At 34.8% G+C, this 18,726-nt stretch overlaps 1 pseudogene; it reads right to left on the reverse strand.

The window, feature by feature from the left end:
- Window positions 1-3,217: 3,217 nt before the first annotated feature.
- Window positions 3,218-14,548, reverse strand: LOC138313748 (thymidine kinase 2, mitochondrial-like; annotated as a pseudogene).
- Window positions 14,549-18,726: the final 4,178 nt, after the last annotated feature.

An 18,726-nucleotide genomic window follows, 5' to 3' on the forward strand; every position in this document is an offset into this window, starting at 1 on the left:
TTTGATAATGATAGTGTATATGATAATTCCTTTCAATCCACTTTTTTTGCTCCATCTCTCTGGAAAAAGCTTCAAATCCATCAATATTTGGTAACTGGAATTTTCAGGAAAAACTTCGCAACTCCAATGATATCTCACTTTTCATGATTTATTAAAGATTTAAGTTCCTCGATTTTTGTTGGCGAGAACTAAGTTTTGACTAAATGTAATAATTGTGAAACAATTTTCAAAATACTAGCTGTTTTTGGCGTTTATTTGCATTCAGCGATTTGATATTTTTCTTCAGTTACAAAAGTTACTTACTTAACACCAATACCACCATTGAAAAGTTTGAGCTTCTAATTTTACTTCAAGTTAAATATATGAAAAACAATTAATTGCATCCCGAAAAAATTCCGTGGCACTATATCCTCATATGGAATAAAGTACTGATTACGTATGCACCAAAGGCAAAATAAATTATTTTATATTTTTTGTTGTTGTGATAATTAGACATACATATATACACAATTAAACACCAGTTATTGTTCAAATGATGAATATCATTTATGCTCTGTCGACGGTAGAGCATCCTTAAACAAGAGGCCCAGAGGGCCTGTATCGCTCACCTGGTTTGTGATGCCAAGTAATATTCTGGATACAGGTTCATTGTTTCTTTTCTGAAGGAATTTGAATATTTACCTCTAATTCCCCTATTGTGCCCCACCTTCCTGCCCCCTGGGGGTCAGAGCCAAAATTAAGTTCTGTTCCCCTTCTCCCAAGGATGTTTGTGGCCAAATTTGGTCACAATCCATGCAGAACTCTAGGACAAGTAGCGATTTATAGGATTTACCTTTATTTCCCCTATTGGGCCCCGCCCCTCCTGCCCCCGGGGGGTCAGAGCCAAAATTTATACAAGTTCTGTTCCCCTTCCCCCAAGGATGCTTGGGGCCAAATTTGGTTACAATCCATGCAGAACTCTATGACTATAGCGATTTATAGGATTTACCTTTATTTCCCCTATTGGGCCCCCGGGGGGTCAGAGCCAAAATTTATACAAGTTCTGTTCCCCTTCTCCCAAGGATGTTTGTGGCCAAATTTGGTCACAATCCATGCAGAACTCTAGGACAAGTAGCGATTTATAGGATTTACCTTTATTTCCCCTATTGGGCCCCGCCCCTCCTGCCCCCGGGGGTCAGAGCCAAAATTTATACAAGTTCTGTTCCCCTTCCCCTAAGGATGTTTGTGGCCAAATTTGGTCACAATCCATGCAGAACTCTACGACTAGTAGCGATTTAAAGGAAATGTTGACAGACAGACTGACGGACAGATGACGGACGCCGCGCCATGCATAAGCTCGAAGGGCTGGTGAGCTAAAAATGGTAACAGATTAGCATACTATCTGATAGGCACAAACAACAGAGAACCACAATAACATTCACCTTTTTATTTGAAATCCATTTACTGACAATATAGCTGCCCGTGGAAGGGGATTATTTACTATAAAATAAACATTAATGTCATCTGTGAATTTTCACAATCTAAATGTATCTTAATACATTCATCTGGATTATCACTTAATAATCCAATTTTGATTGTAATGAGCATTTCCATTCAAATATAGAATTATACATTTTGTAGCATTAGCACTAAATGTACCAGCCCTTACCAGATTTTTTTTTTTTTTTTAATCTAATTGTATTTTGTTAACAAAACTTCATAACAATAGGCTTACTTAATTAAGAAGGTGTCCTGTTTTGAAGAAAAAATCAATTAGAGGTATGACATTTTTTAGAATGTGATAGAAAATATTAAGTTTAGTCATTGATATACAAAAATGTACAATTAAAATTAAAGAACTAATGATAATTGAACTGGTAATTTTATATATATCTAAATAGCCAATTGAGTATAAGAAAAATACCGAAGTTGAAGATTTTTACCAAATGCCTGTATATTGCAAACAATAAATCAACATTGTAAAGATTAACATTATATGAATGTATCAGAATTTGCTTATTATATCTTACACGTATCACATGATATAATTTTTTTTTTTTTAAATACCATACGAGTTGTATAATTTATTTTTTTAAAAAATATCAAAAATTCATTGCAGTAAATATATAATTAACAAAACATTATTCATGTTTGCATAATACATTTACAAAGTGTTCTATCTCCATCACAAAAAAATCTATTAAAGTTTATCCTTAAAAAAAGTTACAATTTCTATGTATTAATGATACAAAAAATCATAGAGGGAAATCCCCCACCCTCATCCGAGCTTTATTGATGGATGAGGAGTATCAGCTAGAAGGCTAAGGGGGTTAGGTAATTACATGTACATTTCTGCGCCTATGTTGAACAACCACCGATTTGAAGATTAAAGTTAGTCTGGAAGGGCTTTTGTCTAGAGTGGCATTTGTCTTGCACTTCATTTTTCAAGCCAGGAAAGAATTGATGAAGGGTCTCATGATGCTGTGAATATATTGGTCAGTTTTATATAACTGAGAAGGTACAGTATGTACAGACAAATCAAATAATACTTGGACATTCACGCAAGTTGCTTTATCACAGAGCAGCAATGTAAAGAGAGACAAAATGATGGCAAAAATAAAATACAATGCATTGTAATGAACAAAAATTGGAGGTCAAATCCACATACATCCATAATTTCACAATTCATATAAGATTCCAGACAATTTTTTGATTAAATGAGATAGTCCAGTCCAGTCCACTACACTGCTTAACAATCAAAATACTCATCATATTGATTCGGCCAAAAAAAAAAAAAAAAAAAACCTGAACAAAGTTCAGGATACATTTTACAGATAATAGACATTAGTGATAAAATATGATAAATAATTAAGCACTGTACAGTTATAATAAAAAAGCAAGTTACGTATACATTAACATTCCCATGTAGGGGAACAAAAGAAAGAAAAGCTAAAAAGAAAGAATTTCTACTGTATCAAATTACCAGTATCTTTTAAAAAGGTTCCACAATGAACAATGTGATATCTTAAAAGAAAAATATCATATTTTAGATGTAAAATTTGAAAGGAATGAATAGGTAATAGCACTATTACAGTAAAAAATACAGTTACATCAGATTGATAAATCTAAATAAAATTGTACGGGTAGGTGTAAAATATTTCACAGTAAAACAATTTTGTAAAATAATGAATGCTTGTGTGCGTTTAAAAAAAAAAAGAAAAGTTTTTAACACATCTAATTAAAAAAATCAGTAAGCAGACTGTTTAATATATTAAACATTTTGTTAAATCAAAAATAAAATATCTATTTCATTAAAATGAATATTCCAGAGAATTAAAAGGAGTTTTTTTTTTACATACCTGCTACAACTATATAATCAGCTGGTGGTAGCTATAGTGCTAGATCCAGTGGTATTTATTAAGTGCCAGATCCAGAACATTTCTGTATGGCTTCCATGAGTGTAAAAAATGAGAAAAAAGTTGGAAAAAAAATGCATGAATTTAAAAGAAAACAAGCAAGTTCATGGAATTTATATCCCCTGCTTTCATTAATCAAAGGCCCATAACTACGCCAAATAGGGCCCAATGAAAGTGCCCAGCGAACTTGGCCAAGGCTCTGAGACATTTAACCATGTTACTAACTTTCGAGAAATTTTGGGAGAGTTATTAAAACAAAACAATCGAAAATGCCATTTTTCGTTAATCAAAGGGCCATAACTGAGCCAAATATGGTCAGATGAAAATGACAGGCGAACTCATCTGAGCCCTTGGCACATTTAACCTTGTGACCAAGTTAAAAAATAATCACTTTGATTTGTGACAGTTATTGCACAGAAACCAAAGCGTTACAGAGAGACAGACAGACAGATGGACAAACCCAAATTAATATCCCCCATTTCGGTGGATACCGAAGCCCTCCTAAAAAACATCTGGATCTGCCACTGCTATACAGCACTCAAAACAATACCCCAATTTTGCATGCCATGAATTTAAATGTAGATAAGACTCAAATGAACAAATCATAGTTAAAGCCTCGAACATGAGGGAGTTATATTGCTATAGTAGTTATATGGCAATTTAATTGGACCCACAATTTTGATTAAAAATGAAAAAAAAAAAATGAAAAAAATCAATAATTATATCCAAAGTAATGAGTAGCATACTATACACCACTTTGTCTTTAGTAAAATACAAATTTTTGTGCAATTTCTCACGACCACTCAAATACAAATTTCGCAAATAACTCAATATCTACAGGCATATTCACATTGCTCCTTACTATCGACAAACCTCGATGATCATTTACTACCTATTTACACGATATAGTATTACAAGTTTTAATCTGAAGCTCTCAGTGTTGCCACCAAAAAACTTTTTTGATGTTTAAATTTTTGTAAGTATAGTAAAGTAAGCTTACAATATGATCCGAATGATGGGTGAAATTGATCTGCATGTCATATTCAGTATTTGCATACATGCATTACAGAGTTATCTTCCCTTGCGGGTAGGTATTGATTGTGACGTCATGTGTTTGCAAGCGTAACATCATACTTTTGGGAGAAAACGACGTAAATTGCTCTCACGAAATAATGATGTAATAATCGATACCTACCCGCAAAGAGGCTAACTCTGTAATATGCAAAGACAGAATACTGGAACACAAGGTATCGTGGACGGAAAGTGTCAATGGTTCTTTGATGTTTATAACACATATCAACATGGTAAACAAGACGTTTTTGTGAAATTAACTACTGAACAACATTTGGCCATGCAGTATGTACTCACGAAAAAGCTGAAAATGATGATGACGTGAATAACTTAAGTGGTTTACAATTTATAAGTTGATATGAATAATCAAAATGTAACACAAAATTGTAGATTGATTTCTGGTATCTACATGCATTTAAAATATTCACCAAAGGACTGTAATGGCCAAAATGATTTAATTGCTGAATTTCAAATATATCAAGTACATCCGTGATGCAATAGGTGTAATGATGAGTCTATCATTGGGGCTGCAGTTGTTATGGTAACCATTCTAAACAGGTATAAAATCATGGAAATTTTGACAAGTTTTTCATCTAGACACCAGAGTGCATCATTAATTTAATTTCTTCCAGAGATGCATTTAAGGTGCTTTACATATTTTCAGTGAATATTTGTTCTTCTAGAGATGTATCTAAGGTGCTTTACATATTCTCAGTCATTATTTGTTTGTTCATGATTGCATTTTATTGTTTCTTAGACAAAATTATCAAAAATAGGCAAAAAACGAGAAAATATTCAAATTAGCTGATAATTTATGCATATTTTAGATGGTTACCATGTCATCTAATGCTGCAAAATGAGAAATATGCCACTAAAATTGAATCAGGGATGTACTAAATAGTTGAAACATAACAATTAACTTAATTTCTTAAAACTTACTTCAAAAAATTGATGGATCTGGGGGCTAAAAAGGGACTAAACCATACACATATTCCACTGCACTGCTCTAACTTCTAGTGCCAAAATGGAGCAATATCATGAAGCTAACATCAACAGCTGTCAACATATATATAGATAGATCAAGTGATAAAATTCTTGCTTCAACATATTAATTTTCATAGCAATAATTTACCAGTACATCATTTTTGTCTCATATTTCATGCAAGAGTAAGCACAAAAATAATCTTACTTATCATACCAGCAAAGTTTAAATACAATATATAATTCAACATCAGACGATCATCAGGATAATTTTGCGAATATTTCATCTTTTGCTTCTTCAAACTTGGGATACAAATCTGCAATGTCGTGGTTGGCATCAATAATCTAAAATAGAGAAAAAGTTATTTAATAGTGAATACAAACCTGCTGTCTGATATACGTTTCTTTTTAGAACCAATATTTCTTTCCATATTATGCCACTAGCAAATTAAACCAATAGAGGAACCAGGGAATTTTTTTCATTGAGTTTAATTCACTGACAATGGAGAACACCCACCATTATAGGAAGCAGAACTTCTGAGAAAAGAAAACCAACTGGCACGTGCTCCTGGCCATGGGACCCTGATAATCATCACCCCTATTTGGTCATAGAAACTTTGGTTAGTATGGGACTTACCAAGAGGGGGGCAGGAAGCTTGAATTTGTTCTCCTCTATGAGCCAGTCTTCATGTAAAGAGTGAAGTGACTTCAGGTAATCCTAAAATGGAAAATACGGCTTATAAAATTTGAATTTGTTTTTGCCTTCTGGATCAGACTGTCCTCATGTACATAATTCTAGAGCTTTTTTAGAATGATTTGGAGTGAATTTCGGCCCCATAATTCCAAATGGCAAATAAAAGGAAAATATTGAGAGGTAAGTATCACAAGATGAGTGAAGTAAAATCAATGAAGAAATAAAAATATAAACAAGAGATCCCAGAGGGATATTGCGCCCAAGAATTATCTATGTCTGACAATGGAAAAGAGGGACCTTTTATCTGTTTTTTTTTTTTTTTTTAACTTTAACTATCAAAATCCAAAATGGCGGCATGTCAGCCATCTTGCTGACAGATTAATCCCAAAATGCAATATGCACAACTAGGGTCCCAAGAGAACCTACATATGAAATTTGAGGCAGATCCCTTCATCAGTACTTTCTGAGAAATAACAAACTTCAACTATCAAAATCCAAGATGGCTGCCTGTCGGCCATCTTGATGACTGATGGGTCCTCAAAGGTGATATGAACAAGGTCCTAATTGGGGGAACCTACATATGACGTTTGAGAAAGATCTCTTCAGTACTTTCTGAAAAATAGTGATAACAAAATTCAACTATCATAATCCACAATGATGGTTTGTCAGCCATGCATCTGGTTGACCCAATCTAATTAAAATTAGATCTGTAATTCCGCTCCACTACGATACTCTACGTTACACTCCAATCCAAGATCTAACGATGCCCGGTTCAGGGTCACCTCAGCATGACCCCTATGGTTAGCCAATCAGCGGGTTGCCTACGGAATCTTCGGTGTGGTTGATTCGTTCAGAAGTGTAAACGGATAATAGTACGTCCCGAGATGTTCCGATTCTAGGCCAGAGGTCATGCTGAGGTGACCTCGAACGGGACATCGTTAGATCTTGTATTGGAGCATATAACGTAGAGTATTGTAGTGGAGCGGAATTACAAGTCTAATTTTAATTAGATTGCTGGTTGACCGATTGTTTGCAAAATGTAATATTCACAACTAGAGACATAGATAAAGCTACATATGAAAGTTGAGACAAATTAACCCAAAACTAAATTAGTCATTGGCCATTTTACAAATCCAGTGTATAGTGACCTAGTTATCATGTGTATAAAAATATAATATCAATCTTACAATAGGAACTCCCTTTTCCTCGGCTCTGTTCCGCATTCGGATCCTGTTCTGACACACTTCTGGTTTTGCACGCAGATACACTGAAATAAAGTGTGGCATAATTGTGTTTCACTTTCAAAATGTTAAAGGGACAAATCAAATTAAGTCAGGCTTATTCTGTTACATAACCACTAAGAAAATTATGGCACGAATGTATTGTTCTACATTTCTTATGAAACATATAAACCTAAAATATTGAAAAAGAAATCCATGACATTGTGTCAAAGTATTTTAATAGAAACAGTTGAAATTCAAAATTATGTAACAATACCATTCAGCAGGTACAATATGTACACTGCACTTGTACCCGAGCAAATGTTACATAGTTATACAAATGCAATACATAACTATTAAGGAGTTGATGAAATTGTTTTTTAGACAGGAGCATGCACATAATATGGTTACCACAAAACTGTATGTTTTTTTAGACAGGAGCATGCACATAATACGGTTACCACAAAACTGTATGTTTTTTTAGACAGGAGCATGCACATAATACGGTTACCACAAAACTGTATGTTTTTTTTTGACAGGAGCATGCACATAATATGGTTACCACAAAACTGTATGAGCGATTTGAGTGGTTCAAGACAAAAGTTATTTTACTCCATTAGCAAGGGTCAGAGCTTGGTATACAAGACATCTGACCACAATGTGTAATGGCTGACAGCAAGCGAGTTTGTATACCGTAATACGTACATTTCACACACATTTCAACACAGTGTGCTTTTCTGGCATATCACACTAAAACCAATCAATGTCACTTTCATTACAACTGTTTTGTTTTCGATATACATTTGTATGTGCAAATTTTAATGTAATAGACTGAATTGCCCCCTTTAACTTTTGGTGTATAAGTCCCTTTAAACTTTTGGTGTATAAGTCCTTTTAAATTTTTGGTGTATAAGAGATATGGCAAGAATTAAAACATTTTGGATTCTGAAATGATAAAAAGAAAAAATATTTTTTTCTGTTAAAAAGTACTGTCAGATATTTTATTGTAACCATTTTGTTTTTGTTAAAAATGTTTCATCAAGAGGAAATTATAAAGACCCTATGAAATGATCCAAAGTTATTATAGTCCCTTAAGGTCAAGGTCATTCATTTGAACAAACTTGGAAGCACTTCATTCAACCATGCTACAGGCCCAATATGGGTACCACGGTACAATCGGTTATTCAGAAGAAGTTGTCTGAATGAATGAAATGTAACTGATGTGTACAACAGCGGATGAAGCACGATGGCTATATATATAGGTCAGATGACCTAAATTGAAAAACATTACAGGGCAAAGTCACTGCATATCAGGCTGATAATGTGATACAATATTGTACACTTCACATACCAATCAAATCTATATTTGTGTCCTCGTTTCTCCGTTATCCAGCCATAAAACTCTGACAGGATTGCGTAGTCCACCTCTGGCATCAGACCACTACGTATACAGATCAAATCTTAAATGTTACACTCATTCTTTATCAGCCCAAGAAAGAGCCTTAACAGTCAAAATTATATAGACAAATAAATTACAGATTTAACAGACAGAACGAATTAAACTGAAATTTAAGTAATAGAATGTTATGTATAAACATTGTCAACAATTACCTGCACAAACAAGAGACATTTTGTGTAGATTCTGAGTTTTGAGTTTACTTTCACAAACTTATTTCAAAGTAACATGAGCAAGGAGAAAACCAAAAAATTAAATACCCTTTGTAGAGATTTTCAACAAAGCAGTTTCTCGCACTGAACAGTGACCTTTCCATCATCTTGACACTTTTGTTCTAAAGAAAATTAAGAAACACAATGAATAAATTTAAAAGCTACAAACATAGTACCTACCAAAGTGTTTCAATGCAGTTGATGTTTACATTAATTTTCACTATTATAAAGATAATTTGCCGTATCCGCATAATACTAGTGTAATTCTCAAAAACAGTTTAGGCACAGTGATTGTAAGACTTCATAACCCGCCGCTATTTTCATACACTTACAAAGCAACTGCAGGCTGACTAGTTAATTTTGATTTATCCATAACAACTAGAAGCAGAATTTCCAGTTTACATGAATTCAATTTTGACTCTCTTAACCTCTCTTCCGATCACATACTACCGGCGGGTGAGTTATGAAATGTGAATGCATTTTCAAACATCCAGACCAAGAAAATCTTTTGATTTGTTTCACAATGTTTCAAAAATGAACTTCAGGGGTTTCAACATCAGGCCAATATTGGGCTTAAACTACATTTAGATAGCTGCATATATACAGATGGTATAGAAAAGTACCCCCTGAAATTGCAATTTGTACCGCCTCTCCTGAAAGATAAAGAAACCCCTGAACTTACAACACCGATGGCAGTATAGGTGTATTTGATATGGTTTATCTGACAAACTTTTGAGTTCAAAATTGTGTTCTATGAAATGCTCCCCCCCCCCATTTACGAAAATTCCATTAGAAAAAATACGGTTTTAGGAAGGACAGAAAACAAAAGGTCCCCAATCTAATTGCCTTTTACAATCATGCAATGGGAATGTAATTCTAATGAGGGTGATCACCTACCATAGAAGTTTTTTCCTGTTAGTCTACATGTATATATATAATGTAAAATACCAAAGAAACATAATTTAACAAAGCATGACAATTTATTGACTCATACCCTATCCGGGCCTTGAAATCACGATCTACGGCACCCAATCGCCTAGCCAAACATACCTGCGCTACAGTGGATGTTGCGCAGTGGTAGAAGGCGCAGCTATGTTTGGCTAAAAACGGATAGGGCACGAGTCAATAAATTGTCATGCATTGTTAAAATTGTGTTTCTTTGATATGTTGTATATATAATTCATACTAAAGACTCGAAGTGAGCCGAGTATCTAATCTGGGATAGCTTATCAAATTTAAACAGTGAAAAGGATTTAAAAGCAAACCCCTAAATTGATGGATCCCAGACAGAGATATACAGATATAAACAGACCTTATTTTTTTTATGTCCCTCTGCCATTGTGAGTTGTACATAGGACTGGAATGCCAGGCTCCAGCGGGAAGCATCTTTATACATCAGATCCTTCATAGAAATTACAAATGATTAAACATCAGATCCTACACAGAAATTACAAATGATTAAACATCAGATCCTACATAGAAATTACAAATGGTTAAACATCAGATCCTACATAGAAATTACAAATAATTAAACATCAGATCCTACATAGAAATTACAAATGGTTAAACATCAGATCCTACATAGAAATTACAAATGATTAAACATCAGATCCTACATAGAAATTACAAATGATTAAACATCAGATCCTACATAGAAATTACAAATGATTAAACATCAGATCCTACACAGAAATTACAAATGATTAAACATCAGATCCTACATAGAAATTACAAATGATTATACATCAGATCCTACATAGAAATAACAAATGATTAAATATCAGATCCTACATTGAAATTACAAATGATTAAACATCAGATCCTACATAGAAATTACAAATAATTAAACATCAGATCCTACATAGAAATTACAAATTACAATATCGCACCACTTCAATAGTGCCCGCCTGTGTGTAGCCAATCAGAATCCTGTATTCTTTCACGTGATGTACCAAATTTGGTTCATTTTGGTGTTTGCCATGAAAGTGCCAAAGATTAAACACACCAAAATTGACCACACAGTTGGCCCAGCGACAATCTTTCAAAATTTTTATCAAATTGATCAGCATCCCTGAGACCACAGAGCCACAAATATTGAAGAGGGCCTTGAGACCTTTTAAAATATAGAGAGTATTTGGTTCCATCATATCTTTGAATTCATTTGAATTTATGGCCCCGCCCCTCTGGTTCCTGGGGGTCAGCTAGGACCTAGATGGATTTAATGTTAAACTGCTATCTTAGGCCAATAAATCTAACCAAGTTTGACTCATTTCCTATGAAAATTGAGCAAATAATGCTCATGAATTTGGTTTTTTTCTCTATATAAACTATAGTAAATTTGACCCCTCCCCAGGGAAAAAATCTGAGACCCCGCAGGCTATGAAATTCAAAATTTTTGTAGAAGGCCTTATTTAATTGGGACCTTTCAATCTATGAAGACTACTTTGATTCTACCACATCCTGCGAGTGGAGAAGAATTTTTGAAATTTTAAGAAATTTAGCCCTTTTGGCCCCTCCAATAGCCCTTGGGGGGTGGGGGCTATATAATTCACAATTTTGATTGGCCTTATGCCTTAGAAGGTTTGTGCAAAATTTCATTGAATTTGCTTCAGCAGTTTTGGAGAAGTTGGAAATGTAAATTGTTTACGGACACACGGCGCATGACGACAAAAGGCGATTAGAATAGGTCATTGAGACTTCGTCTCAGGTGACCTAAAAAAAACACTAAATTTTTCCGACGTTAAAATATCTCAGTTTACGATATTCTCACCAGTGTATTGAAGCCATCCACATCCTTCCACTTGTTGACTGGTTCAGGTATTACCTGATGATAAAAGGCAATCACAATCAAAGTACAGTTATAAATTAATGCTTTAGATTTTTATTTTGTTAACAGCTATACTGTACTAGATTAAGTTAATTAATGATAATAACTATAACTAACTTAAAATCCCTTTTATACTTTGACCGGAATGTGATTGATCAGCAAAGGGAGGAAAAATCTCAACTAATCCGCGAGCGAACCTTTCACTTGTTGTTTAAAATTTAGCATTAACTTAAACAAGAGGCCCAGAGGGCCTGTATCGGTCCCCACCTGGTTGGTTTGTAATGCCAAGTAATGTTCTAAATACAGGTTCATTGTTTCTTTTCTGAAGGAATTCGAATATTTACCTCTTATTTCCCTATTGGCCCCGCCCCTCCTGCCCCGGGGGGGTCAGAGCTAAACTTTATACAAGTTCTGTTCCCCTTCCTCCATGGGTGTTTTTGACAAATTTGGTCACAATCCATGCAGAACTCTAGGAAAAGTAGCGATTTACCTCTATTTACACTATTGGGCCCCATCCCTTCCTGCCCCCGGGGTGTCAGAGCCAAACTTTATACAAGTTCTGTTCCCTTTCCCCAAACGATGTTTGTGGCCAAATTTGGTTACAATCCATGCAGAACTCAAGTAGCGATTTATAGGATTTACTTCTATTTCCCCAATTGGGCCCCGCTCCTCGAGCTCCTGCCCCCGGGGGTTAGAGCCAAAATTTATACAAGTTCTGTTCCCCTTCCCCCAAGGATGTTTGTGGCCAAATTTGGTTACAATCCATGCAGAACTCTAGGACAAGTAGCGATTTATAGGATTTACCTATATTTCCCCTATTGGGCCCCGCCCCTCCTGCCCCCGGGGGGTCAGAGCCAAAATTTATACAAGTTCTGTTCCCCTTCCCCCAAGGATGTTTGTGGCCAAATTTGGTTACAATCCATGCAGAACTCTAGGACAAGTAGCGATTTATAGGATTTACCTCTATTTCCCCTATTTGGCCCCGCCCCTTCTGCCCCGAGGGAGTCAGAGCCAAAATTTATACAAGTTCTGTTCCCCTTCCCCCAAGGATGTTTGTGGCCAAATTTGGTTACAATCCATGCAGAACTCTAGGACAAGTAGCGATTTATAGGATTTACCTCTATTTCCCCTATTGGGCCCCGCCCCTCCTGCCCCCGGGGGGTCAGAGCCAAAATTTATACAAGTTCTGTTCCCTTTCCCCCAAGGATGTTTGTGGCCAAATTTGGTTACAATCCATGCAGAACTCTAGGACAAGTAGCGATTTATAGGATTTACCTCTATTTCCCCTATTGGGCCCCACCCCTCCTGCCCCCAGGGGGTCAGAGCCAAAATTTATACAAGTTCTGTTCCCCTTTCCCCCAAGGATGTTTGTGGCCAAATTTGGTTACAATCCATGTAGAACTCTAGGACAAGTAGTGATTTATAGGATTTACCTCTATTTCCTCTATTGGGCCCCGCCCCTCCTTCCCCGGGGGTGTCAGAACAGTCGGGATTTAAAGGAAATGTTGACGGACGGACGACGGACGCTGAGCCATGACATAAGCTCACCAAGGGCCAGGTGAGCTAAAAAGTAACAGTATGCTATTTTCCACTTTTAAATATAAAAACATTTATATTCATTACACTTATAATGTTTCACTAATTATTATACCTCAACTTCAGGGAATTTTTTGAAGTACTGCAGGAATGTAGATTTTCCACTCCCAATATTCCCTTCGACTGCCACCTACAAAAATGTACAGTTCTTCAGCTGGCATATGCAATATACATGTATCATACATAGCCTCTTGATAATAATTATTAATTTGTTATTTCATATAAATTTAATGTGACAATCTCATTTCCACTTTTAAATATATTGAAAACAGGGTTTTTGCAAGCTATTTTGGGAAAAGGACCCTCACCTGAGCAAATATTGAATTGGAAAATTATTATCAGTGTTTTTAAAAAATTGGGAAAATATCACCATCATATTAATTATCAGTGTTCAGAAATAAACAAGAGGCCCAAAGGCCCTTTATTGCTCACCTGTAGTTTTTTTAGCAATTATCACAAAGACTCTTACAATTAGCAAGAAAAATTAGCAAAACGCGACCCCATGATTTGTTTAATTTTGAATCAAAACAATATAATGATGCTATTGATACCATAAAACAACTTAATTAAAAAAAATCACTCTATTCGTGTAATAGATCTATCCATTATTACATATTGATGGTAGTGTATCTTACAGTGATGGAGTCTTTTGTTTGAAGTAGTTCTGGAACAATGCAGCATCTCTCCCGGTTTTCTACAAAATCCAAAAATACAACATTGCAAAGTTTTTATTCGTATTTTCCGAATCAAATATTGTGTCTAGCCTTTATTACATTTTCTGTAATTTCTTTCATATCTTCAAAGAAACCAGCGCTCGTCGACCTAATATATCAGATTTACTGTACTTTGTGAAATTCAGAACAGTCACGACATTATTTTTTAGTCAAACTAAAGCCTGCAATTTCGACATAGGCCTAGCCTATCATATTTAAATCATCTAAGATACATTAATTTTGTAAATGTATGCTTTCCTCACCCAAATTTAGTTGCTGAATGCCAATCATGATTTCTAGATAGGGTTTTCGTTGATGCCGTCTAGGTCTAGAAAGGCTCCACACTCTTGGCGCAAAATGCGAGCATCATTCACAACTCCCGCATTAATTATTTCAACCAATCAGAGTACCGTTAACTATTTACTCCGTCACTATCATAGTTTCCCTTCCGTTAATGGGAACGTACTAATTACAGCCCGGTACCGCCCGGTACTGCCCGGTACCGCCCGGCACCGCCCGGCACCGCCCGGTACCGCCCGGGGAATCCATATTGACCGCCCGGGCTTTCATTTTCATTCAAACACCATTAAAAGTATAGTATACAGATAGATAACTAACGTATTAATAATTTAGACCAAAAATAGCATGAAAACATTGAAAAACGAAAGAAGTACGGGTTCGCGAAATTCGCGATCTCGCAACCTAACCTCAGTGAAGAGCCGTAATCTTGTTATTTGTAGATATAAGACCGCCCGGGCTTTAATTTGCATACCAACACCAATGCAAATATAGTTTACATGTAATTACCTAACACATGCATAATTTGGCCAAAGAGTAGTGTGAAAATATTGAAAAAAGAAAGCGGTATGGCTTCGCTAATTTAGCGATCACGCAAGCAATCCTGATTGTTGTTATTTGTAGATATAAGACCATTTATTTTCATCCAAACTTCGTTGAAAGTATAGTTCAGATAGATACATTATATATAGATAATTAGCCTAAATATAGTATGGAAACATTAAAAAACGAAAGAGTTGTAATCTTGTTATTTGCAAATATAAGACCGCCCGGGGAACATATATCTACCGCCCGGGCATTTACTTGCACTCAAATACCATTAAAAGTGTAGTTAACCGCTAAATACTTATTATATAAACATTTTGACAAAAAATAGTGTGAAAATATTGAAAAATGAAAGAGTTACGGCTTTACAAAATTCACGATCTCGCAACCCATTCGTAATCTTGTTATTTGCAAATGTAAGACCGCCCGGGGAACATATATTTACCGCCCGGGCATTTACTTGCATTCAAATACCAATAAAAGTGTAGTTAACAGGTAAATACTTAACATATAAACATTTTGCCAAAAAATAGTGTGAAAATATTGAAAAATGAAAGAGTTACGGCTTTACAAAATTCACGATCTCGCAACACGTTCGTAATCTTGTTATTTGCAAATATAAGACCGCCCGGGGAACACATATCTACCGCCCGGGCATTTACTTACACTCAAATACCATTAAAAGTGTAGTTAATAGGTAAATACTTAACATATAAACATTTTGACAAAAAATAGTGTGAAAATATTGAAAAATGAAAGAGTTACGGCTTTACAAAATTCACGATCTCGCAACACGTTCGTAATCTTGTTATTTGCAAATATAAGACCGCCCGGGGAACACATATCTACCGCCCGGGCATTTACTTACACTCAAATACCATTAAAAGTGTAGTTAATAGGTAAATACTTAACATATAAACATTTTGCCCAAAAAATAGTGTGAAAATATTGAAAAATGAAAGAGTTACGGCTTTACAAAATTCACGATCTCGCAACACGTTCGTAATTTTGTTATTTGCAAATATAAGACCGCCCGGGGAACACATATCTACCGCCCGGGCATTTACTTACACTCAAATACCATTAAAAATGTAGTTAACATCAAAATACGTAACATATAAACATTTTGACAAAAAATAGTTTGAAAATATTGAAAAATGAAAGAGTTACGGCTTTACAAAATTCACGATCTCGCAACCCATTCGTAATCTTGTTATTTGCAAATGTAAGACCGCCCGGGGAACATATATTTACCGCCCGGGCATTTACTTGCATTCAAATACCAATAAAAGTGTAGTTAACAGGTAAATACTTAACATATAAACATTTTGCCAAAAAATAGTGTGAAAATATTGAAAAATGAAAGAGTTACGGCTTTACAAAATTCACGATCTCGCAACACGTTCGTAATCTTGTTATTTGCAAATATAAGACCGCCCGGGGAACACATATCTACCGCCCGGGCATTTACTTACACTCAAATACCATTAAAAATGTAGTTAACATCAAAATACGTAACATATAAACATTTTGACAAAAAATAGTTTGAAAATATTGAAAAATGAAAGAGTTACGGCTTTACAAAATTCACGATCTCGCAACCCATTCGTAATCTTGTTATTTGCAAATGTAAGACCGCCCGGAAACATATATTTACCGCCCGGGCATTTACTTGCATTCAAATACCAATAAAAGTGTAGTTAACAGGTAAATACTTAACATATAAACATTTTGCCAAAAAATAGTGTGAAAATATTGAAAAATGAAAGAGTTACGGCTTTACAAAATTCACGATCTCGCAACACGTTCGTAATCTTGTTATTTGCAAATATAAGACCGCCCGGGGAACACATATCTATCGCCCGGGCATTTACTTACACTCAAATACCATTAAAAGTGTAGTTAATAGGTAAATACTTAACATATAAACATTTTGCCAAAAAATAGTGTGAAAATATTGAAAAAATGAAAGAGTTACGGCTTTACAAAATTCACGATCTCGCAACACGTTCGTAATTTTGTTATTTGCAAATATTAGACCGCCCGGGGAACACATATCTACCGCCCGGGCATTTACTTACACTCAAATACCATTAAAAATGTAGTTAACCGCTAAATACTTAACATATAAACATTTTGACAAAAAATAGTTTGAAAACATTGAAAAATGAAAGAGTTACGGCTTTACAAAATTCACGATCTCGCAACCCATTCGTAATCTTGTTATTTGCAAATGTAAGACCGCCCGGGGAACATATATTTACCGCCCGGGCATTTACTTGCATTCAAATACCAATAAAAGTGTAGTTAACAGGTAAATACCTAACATATAAACATTTTTTTGTCCAAAAAATAGTGTGAAAAAATTGAAAAAATGAAAGAGTTCGGCCTTTACAAAATTCACGATCTCGCCCACACGTATCGTAAATCTTGTTAATTGCAAATAGTAAGACCGCCCGGGGAACATATATATATACCGCCCGGGCATTTACTTGCACTCAAATACCATTAAAAGTGGAAGTTAACATCAAAATACTTAACATATTACCATTTTGCCCAAAAAATAGTGTGAAAATATTGAAAATTGAGGAGACTATACGGCTTTGCAAAATTCACGAAAATGGATCTTCGCAACGTTAAAAATGCACTCATCTCTTTCCGTTATAAAAACAGGCCAATGCCGACAGATACACTTTTCGGGTTGCGTTTTTGCGATATACTTTAACGTTGATAAACATTGCCAAATTGTTCAAATAAAATGTTTTGTAATTTTGAAAACTTTGTAATTTCAGGTATAGAGACACGTTTGTAGGAAGTCAAAAACCCAAAGAAATGTATGTAAATATAATGATTTAGTACCTTTAAATCAAAAGAAAGAATGGAAACAATTTTTTTTATTTAAACATATTTTATTTACAATTTTTACAATACAAAAAGGATTGGGCACTAGTTAAAAAACTTATATTAAGCCCGTTCCCGTTATTTTTTAACGTATACAAGCAAATGGATGACCTAAGTTATACAGTGCAGATAAACGTTATTAGAGAGAGAGAGAGAGAGAGAAGAGAAGGGGGGAGAAAGAGAGAGAGAGAGAGAAGGGAAGAGAGATTATCAGTATTTTGATATGAAATATACAAACAAATAATATAATGATAATGATTATAATACTAGAGTAACGGGTCTTTTCCAGCTCAGGTGACTATCACATCTATAATAGTAATCCCATGTCATGCCATACAAACTGATCTAATGTCTATCACAAATATATTTTCATATACCCCATTTCCCAAAATGAGTATAGGATAAAAGCCCCTCCGAACAAAAGCCCCTCAGGATAAAAGCCCCTCTGGACAAAAGCCCCTTCTTTATAAAATATAATGTATTTTTTTCTCATATCTGAATATGTTATATGGTACTTTTTTGGTGTTATTAGATCAAAGTGGCAAACATATGTTATTTGATGACATTACAGAAAAAAATATTAAAACAAACTCAATATATAACTACATACATTATAGAATACCGCCTATGTTCTTTTAGGTTTAAATAATACAACCAATAAAAATCCCAAATCTCGAGTCAATTTACTAACTTCACATTGGTATTTCACAGTCTTACATTTTAATGTAATCTTAATGAAATATTATTTGTGCAATTTTTCACTTGTCATGTATATTGTCATATTTTGTGTTTTAATTCGATTTATATTAAAACTAAA

The sequence above is a fragment of the Argopecten irradians genome, unplaced genomic scaffold, assembly GCF_041381155.1.
Source record: "Argopecten irradians isolate NY unplaced genomic scaffold, Ai_NY scaffold_0881, whole genome shotgun sequence".
Taxonomy (NCBI): domain Eukaryota; kingdom Metazoa; phylum Mollusca; class Bivalvia; order Pectinida; family Pectinidae; genus Argopecten; species Argopecten irradians.